General features: G+C 42.9%; 1 protein-coding gene across 1 annotated transcript in view; it reads right to left on the bottom strand.

Annotated features, from left to right (window-relative positions):
• Positions 1-13,419, bottom strand: part of ASPRV1 (aspartic peptidase retroviral like 1) — a 109,199-nt gene that overhangs the window by 74,886 nt on the left and 20,894 nt on the right. The window contains exon 6 of the mRNA XM_032410785.1: positions 6,510-6,646. The gene's annotated coding sequence lies outside the window, so the exon portion shown is untranslated. The remainder of the gene's footprint in view (positions 1-6,509; positions 6,647-13,419) is intronic.

The following is a 13,419-nucleotide window of genomic DNA, read 5'->3' as shown; positions in this document are numbered from 1 at the left end:
GGGCACACCACACCCTCACCTCTGCCCCCATCATGGCTTACTCCTTGGGACATCAACAAATTTTATTTGGAGAATAGGACAGGGCCTCTTAAGCAGTAAACCAGAGTTACCAGTGGTGTTTTGACACTTGTGGATTACACTGCAATGAAAACTTAGAGGTAAAGAACAAAGGCTTTTTTTTAAATCCTCCCCTACAGCCAATTGGTATCCTTCCCACATATGTTGTTGCAGCATCTCTATATATAGAACCTAGCATTCTATAAACAGGATGCTCTGGCTAAACACATCTCAACGAGTAGAACTGTGAGGTAGAGAAAGATGTCATCTCTCCATCTTCTCTCCTTTCCCTAAATCTTGTCAGAGACAGAAGAGCTCTGTGAAAACAGCATGGGTTTTGGAACTGGACAGACCTGAGGAGAAATGAATCCTAGCTCAGCCTTTTATTAGCTGTCTGACCTCGGACAAGTTACATAACTTCTTTGACTTTCAGCTTGCCCATGTGCAAAAGTGAAGATACTTCACTGGTTTGCATTATGATAATTAAATAAGAAAATATATGAAAAGCAACTAATATATGTCTGGCTCTCCAGGGATAGGAGTTTGTTCTCCCCCATCTGGCTCATCATGCACCTGGTGCCCTAATGTTACTCTCTGGCTGTCCAAGGCCAAGGTGTGTGCCCCACACAAACCTAACCTTCTTTTCCTAAACCCTATTAAAATTCCCATCCCTTAGAATAACTGATCTAGGGCCGCCTGGGTGGCTCCGTCGGTTAAGCATCCAACTCTTAATTTCGGCTCTGGTCATGATCTCTGAGTCCTGGGATCAAGCCCCACATGAGGCTCCCTGCTGAGCAGGGAGTCTGCTTGTCTCCCTCCCCCTGCTCGTGCACACTCTCTCTCAATAAATAAATCTTAAAAAAAAAAAGAATAAATAAACAAAAACCAAAAAAAAAAAAAAAAAAAGAACTGATCTCCACTAAAAGGAAAGCAATTCTGATGAAATGAATTCAAGTAAAATGTAGATGATATTAATCCTATATTAATTCTGCGGGGGAGGGGCAGGATTTCTACATTAAAAAGAAGAGCTAGAGGGGTGCCTGGCTGGCTCAGTGCACATGCAACTCTTGATCTCAGGGTTGTGAGTTTGAGCTCCACACTGGGTATAGAAATTACTTAATAAAAACCTTTAAAAATTTTTAAAATTAGGGGTGCCTGGGGTGCCTGGGTGGCTCAGTTGGTTAAGCGACTGCCTTCAGCTCGGGTCATGATCCTGGAGTCCCAGGATCGAGTCCCGCATCGGGCTCCCTGCTCGGCAGGAGTCTGCTTCTACCTCTGACCCTCCCCCCTCATGCTCTCTCTCTCATTCTCTCTCAGATAAATGAATAAAATCTTTAAAAAAATAAATAAATAAAATTAGGGGTGCCTGGGTGGCTTGGACTCTTGATTTCGGCTCAGGTCATGATCTCAGGGTGGTGATATGGAGCCCCGCGCTGGGCTCTGCGCTCAATGTAGAATCTACTTGACATTTTCTCTCTCCCTCTCTCTCTGCCTCTCCCCTCACTCGCTCTCTCTAAATAAATAAAATCTTGGGGCACCTGGGTGGCTCAGTCGTTAGGCGTCTGCCTTCGGCTCAGGTCATGATCCCAGAGTCCTGGGATTGAGCCCCGCATCGGGCTCCCTGCTCGGCGGGAAGCCTGCTTCTCCCTCTCCCACTCCCCCTGCTTGTGTTCCTGCTCTTGCTATATCTCTGTCAAATAAATAAATAAAAATATTTTTAATAAATAAATAAATAAATTCTTTAAAAAATTTTTAAAAAGAACTAGAAATTCAAATGAAAGAAATGACATCTAATGATGAGGCTCCCCTAGATCACAGGGGACCAATGTCAGCCTCTCTCTCTACAGGCATGGCCCACATCACTCTCTGTGCTGAAGATGAACCATCAGAGCTATAGGACAGCATCTCAGATTGCCAAATATCACACCTCAAATCAACAGGTCCAGAAAAGAACTTGGGAGCCTTGGCTACCACTTCTGCTCTGGCCAGCACACAACCCTTCCTTAGCCAAGAAATTATAGTGGTGCTTTTTTCCTGGGAGGTTTCCAACACTATTTTAAGCTCTTTGAAATGAAACAGCAACAGATTTGATTACGGTCACAGCTTTGGAATAGCCTGTATAAGGCCTGGGCTCTACACTTCCAGAATACCTTGCTTCTCTGAATGGTTTCAACAAAGCCAGATTAATACAGACGGTAGAGTGGGACTACGTCTTGACTTCTCAGTGACCCAGGAAGAAGGACCAAAGGAACATTTCTGGGCTGGACATATAGGATCACAAGAGCAGATTATTACAACTAAATATGGCCCAAGTGTAATCACTTGGCACAATGTGCTATGCTGACTATAAATCACAATTCAGCATGGAAGTTCTCTGAGGTACTCTTTAGTAGTGTGCATGTTCTACTTGACTTTCTTGGCAAACCCCCAGGGAGCCCAGGGCATTTAGCCTTGGCTGGGGTCTCAGGAGCCAGACACCCCTATGAGGTGAAAGGAACTGGCTGGCAACTTTAGCAGATGAAATAAAGAGGAAATGAAGGTGAAGTCCGAGGGGAGGAAAGCACTGGTCCAGGCAGGATTATCCAAAAGCATGTGCTTAGAGAACTAGCAAAGCAGAGACAGTAATAGCAAATGTTTTAAATTCTATTTATCTAATTAGCCACCATGGTAAAAAACAGAATTTTGCTGGATTTTCCTTATACTTCACTGGATTTCCTTACACTGATTTTGTGTTTAATATTGTTTTTGAAATACATACTGAGGGCTGAAAATATGAGGGACATCATAATCTTTCTATTGCTTAGGCCTCTAAAGTTCTTCATCTGGTCCTTGGCTTTATCAAGAAGCAAGAAAAACCAGGATTCCAAAGCTTCAAGGTCAATATTCAATTCTTCATTCAATAAACATTTCTTCAGGGGCTAGAGAAGTGTCAGGTCTTTGCTCAGTCCTGGGATACAGCAGCAAACAAAACAAATATGGTTCCTGAATTCCTGGAGCTCAGTCTAGTGAGAGTTGTTAAGAATAAGAGCAGGAGGGGTGCCTGGGTGGCTCACTCGTTAAGAGTCTGCCTTCGGCTCAGGTCATGATCCCAGGGTCCTGGGATCGAGCCCCCCCATCGGGCTCCCTGCTCAGTGGGAAGCCTGCTTCTCCCTCTCCCACTACCCCCTGCTTGTGTTCCCTCTCTCGCTGTGTCTCTCTTTGTCAAATAAAATCTTTATAAAAAAAAGAGTGACAGCAGGATTGGGGTGCCTGAGTAGCTTAGTGGGTTGAGCGTCTGACTCTTGGTTTCAGCTCAGGTCACGGTCTCAGGGTTGTGGGATTGAGCCCCACCTCAGGCTCCACGTTCAGTGCAGTCTGCTTGTCCGTCTCCCTCTTCTCCTCACCCTGCTCACACTTTCTCTCACTTGTCCTTCTGCCTCGTCTCCTCCCCCTGCTCGTGCTTTCTCTTGCACTCTCTCTCAAAAATAAGTAAAAAAAAAAAAAGAGTAAGAGCAGGATCCAAAGCAAAAGGTTCATATTGGAAAGCAGGCAAGATTCTGCAGCCAGCAATGGGATGCAAAGGGAGGAGATCCCTTCTGGGATGCCAGCAAAAGAGGCCATGGGCAAACAAGAAGCTGTTTAGGGGGGTGGGCTGGGTCAGATAACATCCTTATCCCCCCACTCACTTGGGCAGAGAAGAGAGCCACTGTGGTGTGTTGGGTTTATCAAGAACAGGTGACCAGGGCCCTCAGAGTCACTGCAGTCATGATGCTGTTCCTTCTCTGCTCACAGCCATGAACTGTGATATGTGCAACGTGAGCTGTGTGTGACATCCTAAAGCTCCAAAAACAACCACGACTTGAGTTGTCTACTGACAGAAATTCTAGGAAGTATAGCAGGCCAGAAATGGGAAGCATAAAAATAATTGCCAGAAGAAGCTGAGTGACCCTCCCCACAACTGTCACCCACATTTTTCTGACACTGCATGGAAATGAAAAATAAAAGCCTGATTTCACCTGGAAGAGTGGGGTCATGAAGCAACCTGCTGAAATGATCAGGTTACAGCCAGAAGCCTCTGAGAGGAGTTTCTGCTTTAGGGCGTGAAATGGGCAAGAATGGGGAAAGTCTGTGGCCTGCTGTGTTAGGGAAGGAGCCATTCCAGCAGCTCAGTCCCAGCACTACCAGAAGGTGTGACAGCCATGGTGAAGGTGCCGAGCTGACAACAGCAACATCAAGAACTTCAGAGTAAGTGCCCAGCCAGCAGAGCAGTGGCCTAGACAGATCTCAAAGTATCTGATCTCTCTGGGCCTGTCTCCTTATCTGAAAATGGAGATAATAAAAGAGCATGTGTTGGTTTCCCAGGGCTGCTATAACAAACACTACAAAGTGGGTGGCTTCAAACAAAAGACATTTATTCTCTCACAGTTCTGCAGGCTAGAAGTCCAAAATCAAGGTTTCAGCAGGGCCATGCTCCCTGTGAAGGCTCCAGGGAAGAATCTTTCTTTGCCTCTTCCAGCTTCTGGTGGTTGCCAGTAATTCTTGACATTCCTTGGTTTGTGGCAGCACAACTCCAACCTCTGCTTCCATCTTCACACGGATGTCTTCCCTCTATGTATCTCCCTCTTCATATAGGAACACCAATCACTGGATTAGGGCCCATCCTAATCCACTATGACTTCATCTTAACTTGATTACATCTACAAGGATCCTATTTCCAAATAAGATCACATTCATAGGTTCTGGGTGGACATGAAATTTGGGGAGGACACTATTCAACCTAGTACAGAGCACCAATCTCATAAAAACCTTATATATGTAAGGTGCCTGGAACAGTTGCTGGCACACAGCATATGCCATGTAAGAGTCAGCTACCCTTCCTTGACGTCTTTGGCAAATGATAGCTGCCATGGGATATATGAATGCTCTGTCATATAGGTATCGCTCTCCCTCCATCTTGAGTCGGAGGGAAGAAACTAGATGGGACAAGAGTTCCAAAAAGAGCTGATGAGGGCACAGGTAGAACACAATGTGTTCATTACCATTCAATACCCCCTCATCAATACCCTACCAATACTCTCAGGCTGGAGTGAGGAAATATCCACTATAATCACTTCATTTGTTTAAGAACACAAAACTTGGGGCGCCTGTGTGGCTCAGTCATTAAGCATCTGCCTTCGGCTCAGGTCATGAACCCAGGGTCCTGGGATTGAGACCTGCATCAGGCTCCCTGCTCTGCGGGAAGCCTGCTTCTCCCTCTCCCACTCCCCCTCCTTGTGTTCCCTCTGTCGCTGAGTCTCTGTCAAATAAATCTTAAAAAAAAAAAAAAAAAAACACAGAACTTATCATTCCAAACTAACAATGGCCCCTTCAAAGCAGTCCTCAAACTAAGATCCATTTAGAAGAAGCCTCCAGAGAAGAGCCAGCAGAGAAGCTACCCTAGTGAATGCAGCAGTTTCACTGCTTAGTCAAACCGTGAGTTCTGATCCCATAGCTTAGCAACTGAATGACTGATTCCAAACATGAAATTCATTCTCTGAAATGGAGATCTCCTATCTCTAGGATATCTTACTTTCAGATTAGGGGAGGGGAGAAAAGATTAAAGGCTCCTGGTCTTTCTTCTTTAATAAATAGGTCTGGGACAGTACACAACTGGAAAGAAATAGAGCCAGATCTCATCTGCTATCTTCATATCAAAATAAATTCCAGAAGGATCAAAGATTTAAAGATTAAATTTAAAGATTTAAAAGCACGCGCGCGCGTGCACACACACACCAAGTACTCAAAGAGAATGAATAACTATTTTTTATATTTTTGAGGTAGGGAGATATGCCTGTTCTAAATACTGGCCTAGCAGCAGGAAAAACCATAAGAAAAAAGATTGTTTTGACTACCTAAAAATGTAAAACTTCCCAAGAAAAAAAAATTGCATAAACACAGTCAAAAGACAAATGACAAACTAGGAACTGTTCTGCTATATTATAGTCAACACTTTACCACTTACAAGTTATTAAGAAAATATTACCGGGAAAATATGCAAAAGACATGAGTAAGTGGGGCGCCTGGGTGGCTCAGGCGGTTAAGCATCTGCCTTCGGCTCAGGTCATGATCATGGGGTCCCGGGATCAAGCTCTGCATCAGGCTCCCTGCACTGCTAGAAGCCTGCTTTTCCCTCTCCCACTCCCCCTGCTTGTGTTCCCTCTCTCGCTGTCTCTTTCTGTCAAAAAGTAAATAAAATCTTAAAAAAAAAAAAAAAAAGACGTAAGTGACTCAAAAAATATACCAAAACACATTTGAAAAGATGTTCAATCTTTAATATACAAAAAACATCATTAAGTCATACTTATTGAGTGACATGTCTCCATTACTATTTGAAGCATTTTACTTAATTGACTTATTCTTCCTGAAACAGGTGCTATCATCATGCTTACCTTATCAAAGATGAAACTGAGAAAGAGAGAAATTAAATGACTTACCCAAGGTCACACAGTAAGTGGCTGAGTCAGAATTCAGGCCCCCGCAGGCTGGCTCCAGAGTCACATACTGTATCACATCACATCTATCAGAGTCACATTCTCAACTACCATATTATAGTGACAAGACCACTTTTCACCTGTCAGATGGGAAAGATGAAAAACATACAACCCAGTATTACTGACAATTTAGGCACTCTCATGTGCTATTGGTAGAAGTTAACATTCTTAAGGGTAGTTGGTTCCATGAATCAACATTTTAAATATGGGGGCACCTGGGTGGCTCAGTTGTTACGCATCTGCCTTTGGCTCAGGTCGTGATCCCAGGGTCCTGGGATCGAGCCCTGCCTCGGGCTTCCTGCTCAGTGGGAAGCCTACTTCTCCCTCTGCCACTCCCCCTGCTTGTGTTCCCTCTCTTGCTGTGTCTCTGTCAAATAAATAAAATCTTAAAAAAAAAAAATTTTTAAATGTGCGTATCCTTTAACTGATCCATTCTATTTCTTAGAATTTATCCTAAGGAGATAAGTAGACAAGTGTATAAAGATTATATACAGGGTGTTTATCACAGAATGTATATAATAACAAAAATACTGCAAATAGGGGCACCTGGCTGGCTCAGTCAATAGTGTGCAACTCTTGATCTCAGGGTCCTGAGTTTGAGCCCCACACTGGGTTGTAGAGATCACTTAAAAAAAAAAATACTGCAAATAAAAAGTCCAACAAATACACCAAAAGTCCAACAAGTTCATTCATTCAACAAATATTTACTGAATACCAACCAGGAACTGTCCTACGTAACAGCTAGAGAGCAGTGAATAAAAAAAGAAGAAAAAAAAATCTGTCTTCATGGAGCTTACATTCTAATGGAAGATATTGGGCAATAAACAAATAAGAAAAGTATACAGTATATCAAGTGGTGTTAAATGCCATAGAGAAAAATAAAGGAGAGACGGGAGTTAGGAAAGAAAGGGGGTTTGCTACAATTTTAAGTAAGGGAGTCAGGGAAGGCCCCATAGATAACAGATCAGATGAACAGATTAAATATTAAAAAATAAAAAGCATTATGGTACATCCTCACATTAAAATATAATTTAGCCATTTATTCTACATTTATTTACATAATAAGGAGTCTACAACAAACTACAAAATGAGAAAAGATTCTCACCACACGCACAAAAAATAGGGAACTATGTCAGGTGATGGATGTGTTAACCATATTGTGATAATAATTTAAAAATATATATGTGTTTCAAATCATCATATTGTACACCCTAAACCTACACAATGTTATATGCCAATTATATCTCAATAAAGTGGGGGAAAAGGTGAAAAAAGATTACAAAATGGTATAAAGAAGAAAAACAGTATTAAGGTATGATTCCATTGATATGAAATTACATGTGTATACATGCTTATGCCTTAAATGGGATAGAGGAACAACACAGGAAGAATTTGATAATACCAACCAAGGGTCCAGGCAGACCAGTGGTGCCGGCAGCCTTTATTTGTTCTCCACCGTGCTCATCCTTCTCCCCACACCTACTACACTTTCATCTATTTATTTCTTGTGGGGAGGGGCGCAGAGGGAGAGGGAGAGAAAATCCCAAACAGGCTCCACACCCCGAGATCATGACTTGAGCTAAAATCAAAAGTCAGATGCTTGGGGCGCCTGGGTGGCTCAGTCGTTAAGCGTCTGCCTTCAGCTCAGGTCATGATCCCAGGGTCCTGGGATCCAGCCCCACATCGGGCTCCCTAATCGGCGGGAAGCCTGCTTCTCCCTCTCCCACTCCCCCTGCTTGTGTTCTCTCTCTCGCTGTCTCTCTCCGTCAAAAAATAAATAAAATCTTAAAAAAAAAAAAGTCAGATCCCAACCAAGTGAGTCACCCCCTACACTTTGTTCCAGAAAGGATTTAAGGACCACAAATCCACCTACCCCTACAAGTTCTTTAACTCTCCCCTTCCTTCCTCACCCTTCTCCCTCCTCTTTCCAGATGCCAGGCCAGTGATAGTGCGAAAAGGATCAAAGCTTAAGATCAAGGCAAGCTGAAGGGGCCTAAGAAGGATGGAGGGAAACCTCCATACACCTGGATGGGATTCCTTATTTCAGCACATGGGAAACAGATCCTAGGACGCACACTTCCTCCTTGCAGATCTGTAAGATTTGAAGCAAGGCTGGGACGCTTAGATGGTTCAGATGGTTGGGCGTCTGCCTTCAGCTTGGGTCATGATCTCCAGGTCCTGGGATTGAGTCTCATGTCCCATGTCGGGCTCCAGCTAGGCAGGGGGTCCGCTTCTCCATCTCCCTCTGCTTCTCCTACTACTTGTGCTCTCTCTCTCAAACGAATAAAATCTTAAAAAAAAAAAAAAAAGATCTGAAGCAAGGCTATCTGATTCAGATTCCGTTTCATCTCCTTCTAAACCCCAAATGCCTTGCAGGGCAGCCAGGGGTAAGACTGACTCTCAAAGGGAAGTGACTAGCCACAGCAGTCCAGAGCTCTGCCCCTGGCACACAAGTGCCTACATCTTCCTAGGAGCAGAAATGACACAGAGCTGAGTCCATTTCACTCCCTACTTTATCCCTTCCTCCATAGCTACACCCAACAAGCTACCCTGGCTAAGTTAAACTCATGTCCAATCCCATACACTCACCACCTTGCATGACTACCCTAGAGATTCACAGCCTTCCCTACTAAGATGCTCAAGCCTAGGTCCCTACCAAGAATGTTGCCCAAGGTGACATTTTCAGTCTGGGGTAAGGTTTTGAGTAACCTGGTGAACAGGGTCTAGATATACTTGCTGTCAGATATGTGGAAGCCAATTACACCTCTTGCCTGAGCATAAAGCCACCAGTAAAGAATTGGCAACTTCCCAAAGGTGGAATCCATGTTTTTATCTCCTATTTAGCCTGAGAGTAGGAGGCACGTGAACAGAGGCAGGGGACCTAAGGAAAGACTTAACAGTTTCAAAATATTTCTCACATACTCTCTGTCACCTCTTGGATACCAACAATACACAAGGCCCAATGTTAAGAGTTTTCACATACTCTCACCAAAAACAACAAATCACTTTAATCAAACATTCCTACCACATGCTACTAAGTTTAGGAAGTCTATGGCACATACAGGTCCAGTTGCCCTGCTGACAGTTGAATACCCAAGCTTGAAATTAGGAACAGGTCAGAAATCTGAGATTCTCCTCAGGGCTACAACACAGAAGTCTCATTACGCACCATTAGGTCAACAGCCTTCATGCCCCATTCCAGCTTCTGCTCTTTCCTGGGCTTTCAGCAGGGAATATCCCTCCAACACACACACACACACACACACACACACACGAAATCCTCCAACACACTTAGTCTACAAGTGGAAGAAATTCTTTACTAGTAAAGAGAACAAGACAGTCAGAGAAAATCCAAAAGCAATCATCTCTTTGATAGAGGAGCCTCTTTCTCTCTCCACCCCCCTCTTTTCTTCCTTGAATATGTAGTTACTGAGCAACTTCTATTATGCTTGTCACTATAAGATATAATCATAAAATATGTCTCCCACCTTCAAGAACTTACTCCATTTGGAAAGACAAAATCAACACACAGGAAACATTATAAAAGGGGGGCTCCAAGATTTCTAGTGCATGAACAGGAAGAAGAGACAAATAGTGGGTATCCTGACATACACAGGTATCTTCAATTTCAAACAGAATCTCCCCTTTTTTTGTTCCATTCTCAGTAGAGATGTGTTTTACTTCAAGAAAAATGTCATACACAAAAGTCCAAATATATTAAGTTAGGGATCATTCACTAGACAAAAAGGATCTTCCTTCTTCCTCTTTCCTGTGAAGTTTAGAGATACAACTTGATGCTTCCCCAGCCCGTCCCTGTTGACACACACACCACACACACACACATTTACATTCAACTTTTCAGGATCATATTTATAGGGTAAAGCGAAGTACTTAAACATTTATAAAACTTGGGGTGTCTGGGTGGTTCAGTCAGTTAAGCATCCAACTCTTTTTTTTTTTAAAGATTTTTTTTTTTTTTTAATTTATTTATTTGAGAGCGACAGAATGAGAGAGAGCAAGCACATGAGAGGGGGGAGGGTCAGAGGGAGAAGCAGACTCCCTGCCGAGCAGGGAGCCCGATGCGGGACTTGATCCAGGGACTCCAGGATCATGACCTGAGCCGAAGGCAGTCGCTTAACCAACTGAGCCACCCAGGCGCCCAAGCATCCAACTCTTGATTTCAGTTCTGGTCATTATCTCAGGGTCATGAGACTGAACCCCACAATGGGCTCTGCATGCTCAGTGGGGAATCTGCTAGAGATTCTCTCCCTCTCCCTCTGGTCCTCCCCCCACTTTCTCTCTCTCACACATGCACATTCTCTCTCTCAAATAAATACATTTTTAAAAACAAAACAAAAACAATAACAAAACAAACAAGAGGTAATCTGGGCATAATAAGTAGATAGAATCCTCCCCCTTTTTCACACAAATACTACTACTAGCATGCCACAAACACTATTCTGCACTTTGCCTTAGTTTCCTCTTAATAACAGATCTTAGAGATTGTTCCATATCAGGGTGTGAGTGTGTACATGCCTGTATGTGTCATTCTTTTTAACAGCGACATAATATGGCAATATTCACTACAATTTATTCAACTAGTATCTTTTTTTTTTCTTAAGATTTTATTTATTTGTCGGAGAGAGAGAGTACAAGCAGGGGGAGCAGCAGAGGCAGAGGGAGAAGCAGGCTCCCCACTGAGCAGGGAGCCCAACGCGGGGCTCAATCCCAGAACCCTGGGATCATGACCCGAAACAAAAGCAGATGCTTAACGACTGAGCCACCCATGCATCCCTATTCAACTAGTATCTTAACAATATATAGTAAGATGTATTTTTAAGCAAAATGTGTTAAAGACTATGCATACCAATTTTGCATATTTTTTCCCTCAACAAAAATGTTCAGATTTAACTCTTTATATATCCTCCAAGCAACTATTAATGATCATTGATACTTGCTTTGGTTTGAATTTAATAGTGTTTCACCTTGACTTATTTCTACTAGGGTATATGTTGACTGTGTCATGTCACCAAAGATGATCAAGAAAACACATGAAATACATATTGTCCTCTGAATATTCTGGTTACCCTTTACTCCATCATCCTTATAAACGGCTTATTAATAGTACACCTTTTACTGTGTTTAACTCTAAAAAAGTGTAAGACAAATAAATAAACTATACACACACACACACTTTCATTACCCAAATAAAAAAACATCTCTTTCATTTCAGTGTCTCTGGGTCTGCTATTTGGTTTCTTTTAGATCACAGCAAGGTAGAATGAGTGAGGGCTCTACAGTGGGGCTAGAATCTCAGTTCTGCCATTTACAAGTTAATCCACCTTTTAGAGCTTCTGGCTTATCACCTATAAACCAAGGGCAATACCATCTATCTCTTACATAGATGAAATCACTACATAGGGCAAGAAGTCCATTCGAGAGAACCAAAAAGCTGCCTCTATTGAACTAGCACTGCTTGGGGAAGTCAAAGACTTGCTTAGAGAAATGGAAAAAGACAAGAAAAAAATCTGACCAGCTGATGAGAGAAAGGGTGCTTCCAGCAGAGGCAACAACACATGCAAAGGGTGAGAGTTGTGCAGGGCCACAAAGCACCCACACAGCTACTAACAAGAAGGTGAAAAGTAATTTATGGTCAACAAATACTCCCTGAGTGCCTCTAGGCACTGAATATATAACCACGAGCAAGAAGGTCCCTACCTTCATGGAACTTATAATCTAATAGGAGAGAAAGACAAACTAGTAAAAAGCAGTAAGTGATCTAACGGAAACAAATGAGGTATGAAGATAAAAAGTAACATGGAGTTGCTTTGTATAGAGTGGCCAGAAAAGACTTCTAAGAGGAGATAATGTTTAACTGACACTTAAAAGTAAGGATAGTTAATGAGGTGAAGAGCAGGGTAAAGACTGTTTTAGGCAGAGGCTAGAGCACTACAAAGGCTCTGAAACCAGAGAATAGAAGAAGAGATCAAGGAACTACGAGCAGGTAAGGGTGCCGCAGGAGATGAGAGAAGGGCTTGGGATTAAGACTTGAGAAAAAGGCAGGGACCAGATCTTCCTTGATCTTATAGGCCACAATTTGGGCCAAATTGTGTAAGACTATGTATTCCAACCTAAGACATTTGGACTTGATCATATAGGTAACAGGAATGCAACAGAGGACTTGAAAAGGAGAGACAAGGTTGGGTTGTCTTATAGGAGGATAGTGGCAGCTGTGTATAGGATGGGCACAACAGGGAGTGAAGACAGCTTGGGAACCAAATAAAGACCGCCTACACTAGGACAGGGTCAATGTGCACAGGAAAAGAGAGGCACCCTAGAGAAAATCTGCAGTGCAACCGATAGCCTTCAGGGTCCATGTTCTAGCCTGTTTTCTGAGTCCAAAGTTAAAGCTTCCTGTAAATCCCAGAGGTGCTGACCTGCCATGGGTTAGTCATTAAGGCCTTCTACACCTCATCTGGCTCTGCATCTACTGTGGCAACGAGATGAGATGCTGGTACATAGAGATAGTTATCCATTATTCCCACTGGATGACAGACTAAGTTTCCTAGGACCTTTAAATCCAAGTAAAGGGTTCAAAACCCTATTCTTCCCCTTTAGGGATGGGAGGTCAGCAGAATCCTCTGTCAGTGTCTCCAAATATGGTCTGCAGATGATGACTGTAGTCAAAGTCATCTGGGAGGCCAATCAAAATGCAGATTCCTGATCACCACCTTATACCTACTGAATCAGAAAAGCTAGGGAGAAGAGGTCGGAAATTTGCATTTTACTTTTTTATTTTTTTAAGTAAGGTCTACACCCAACATGAGGCTCAAACTCATAACCCCAAGATCAA

Source organism: Phoca vitulina, unplaced genomic scaffold, assembly GCF_004348235.1.
Source record: "Phoca vitulina isolate PV1807 unplaced genomic scaffold, GSC_HSeal_1.0 scaffold12, whole genome shotgun sequence".
NCBI lineage: Eukaryota > Metazoa > Chordata > Mammalia > Carnivora > Phocidae > Phoca > Phoca vitulina.
Note: the sequence above shows the minus strand (reverse complement) of the source record. Positions and strands in the feature narration are given on the sequence as shown.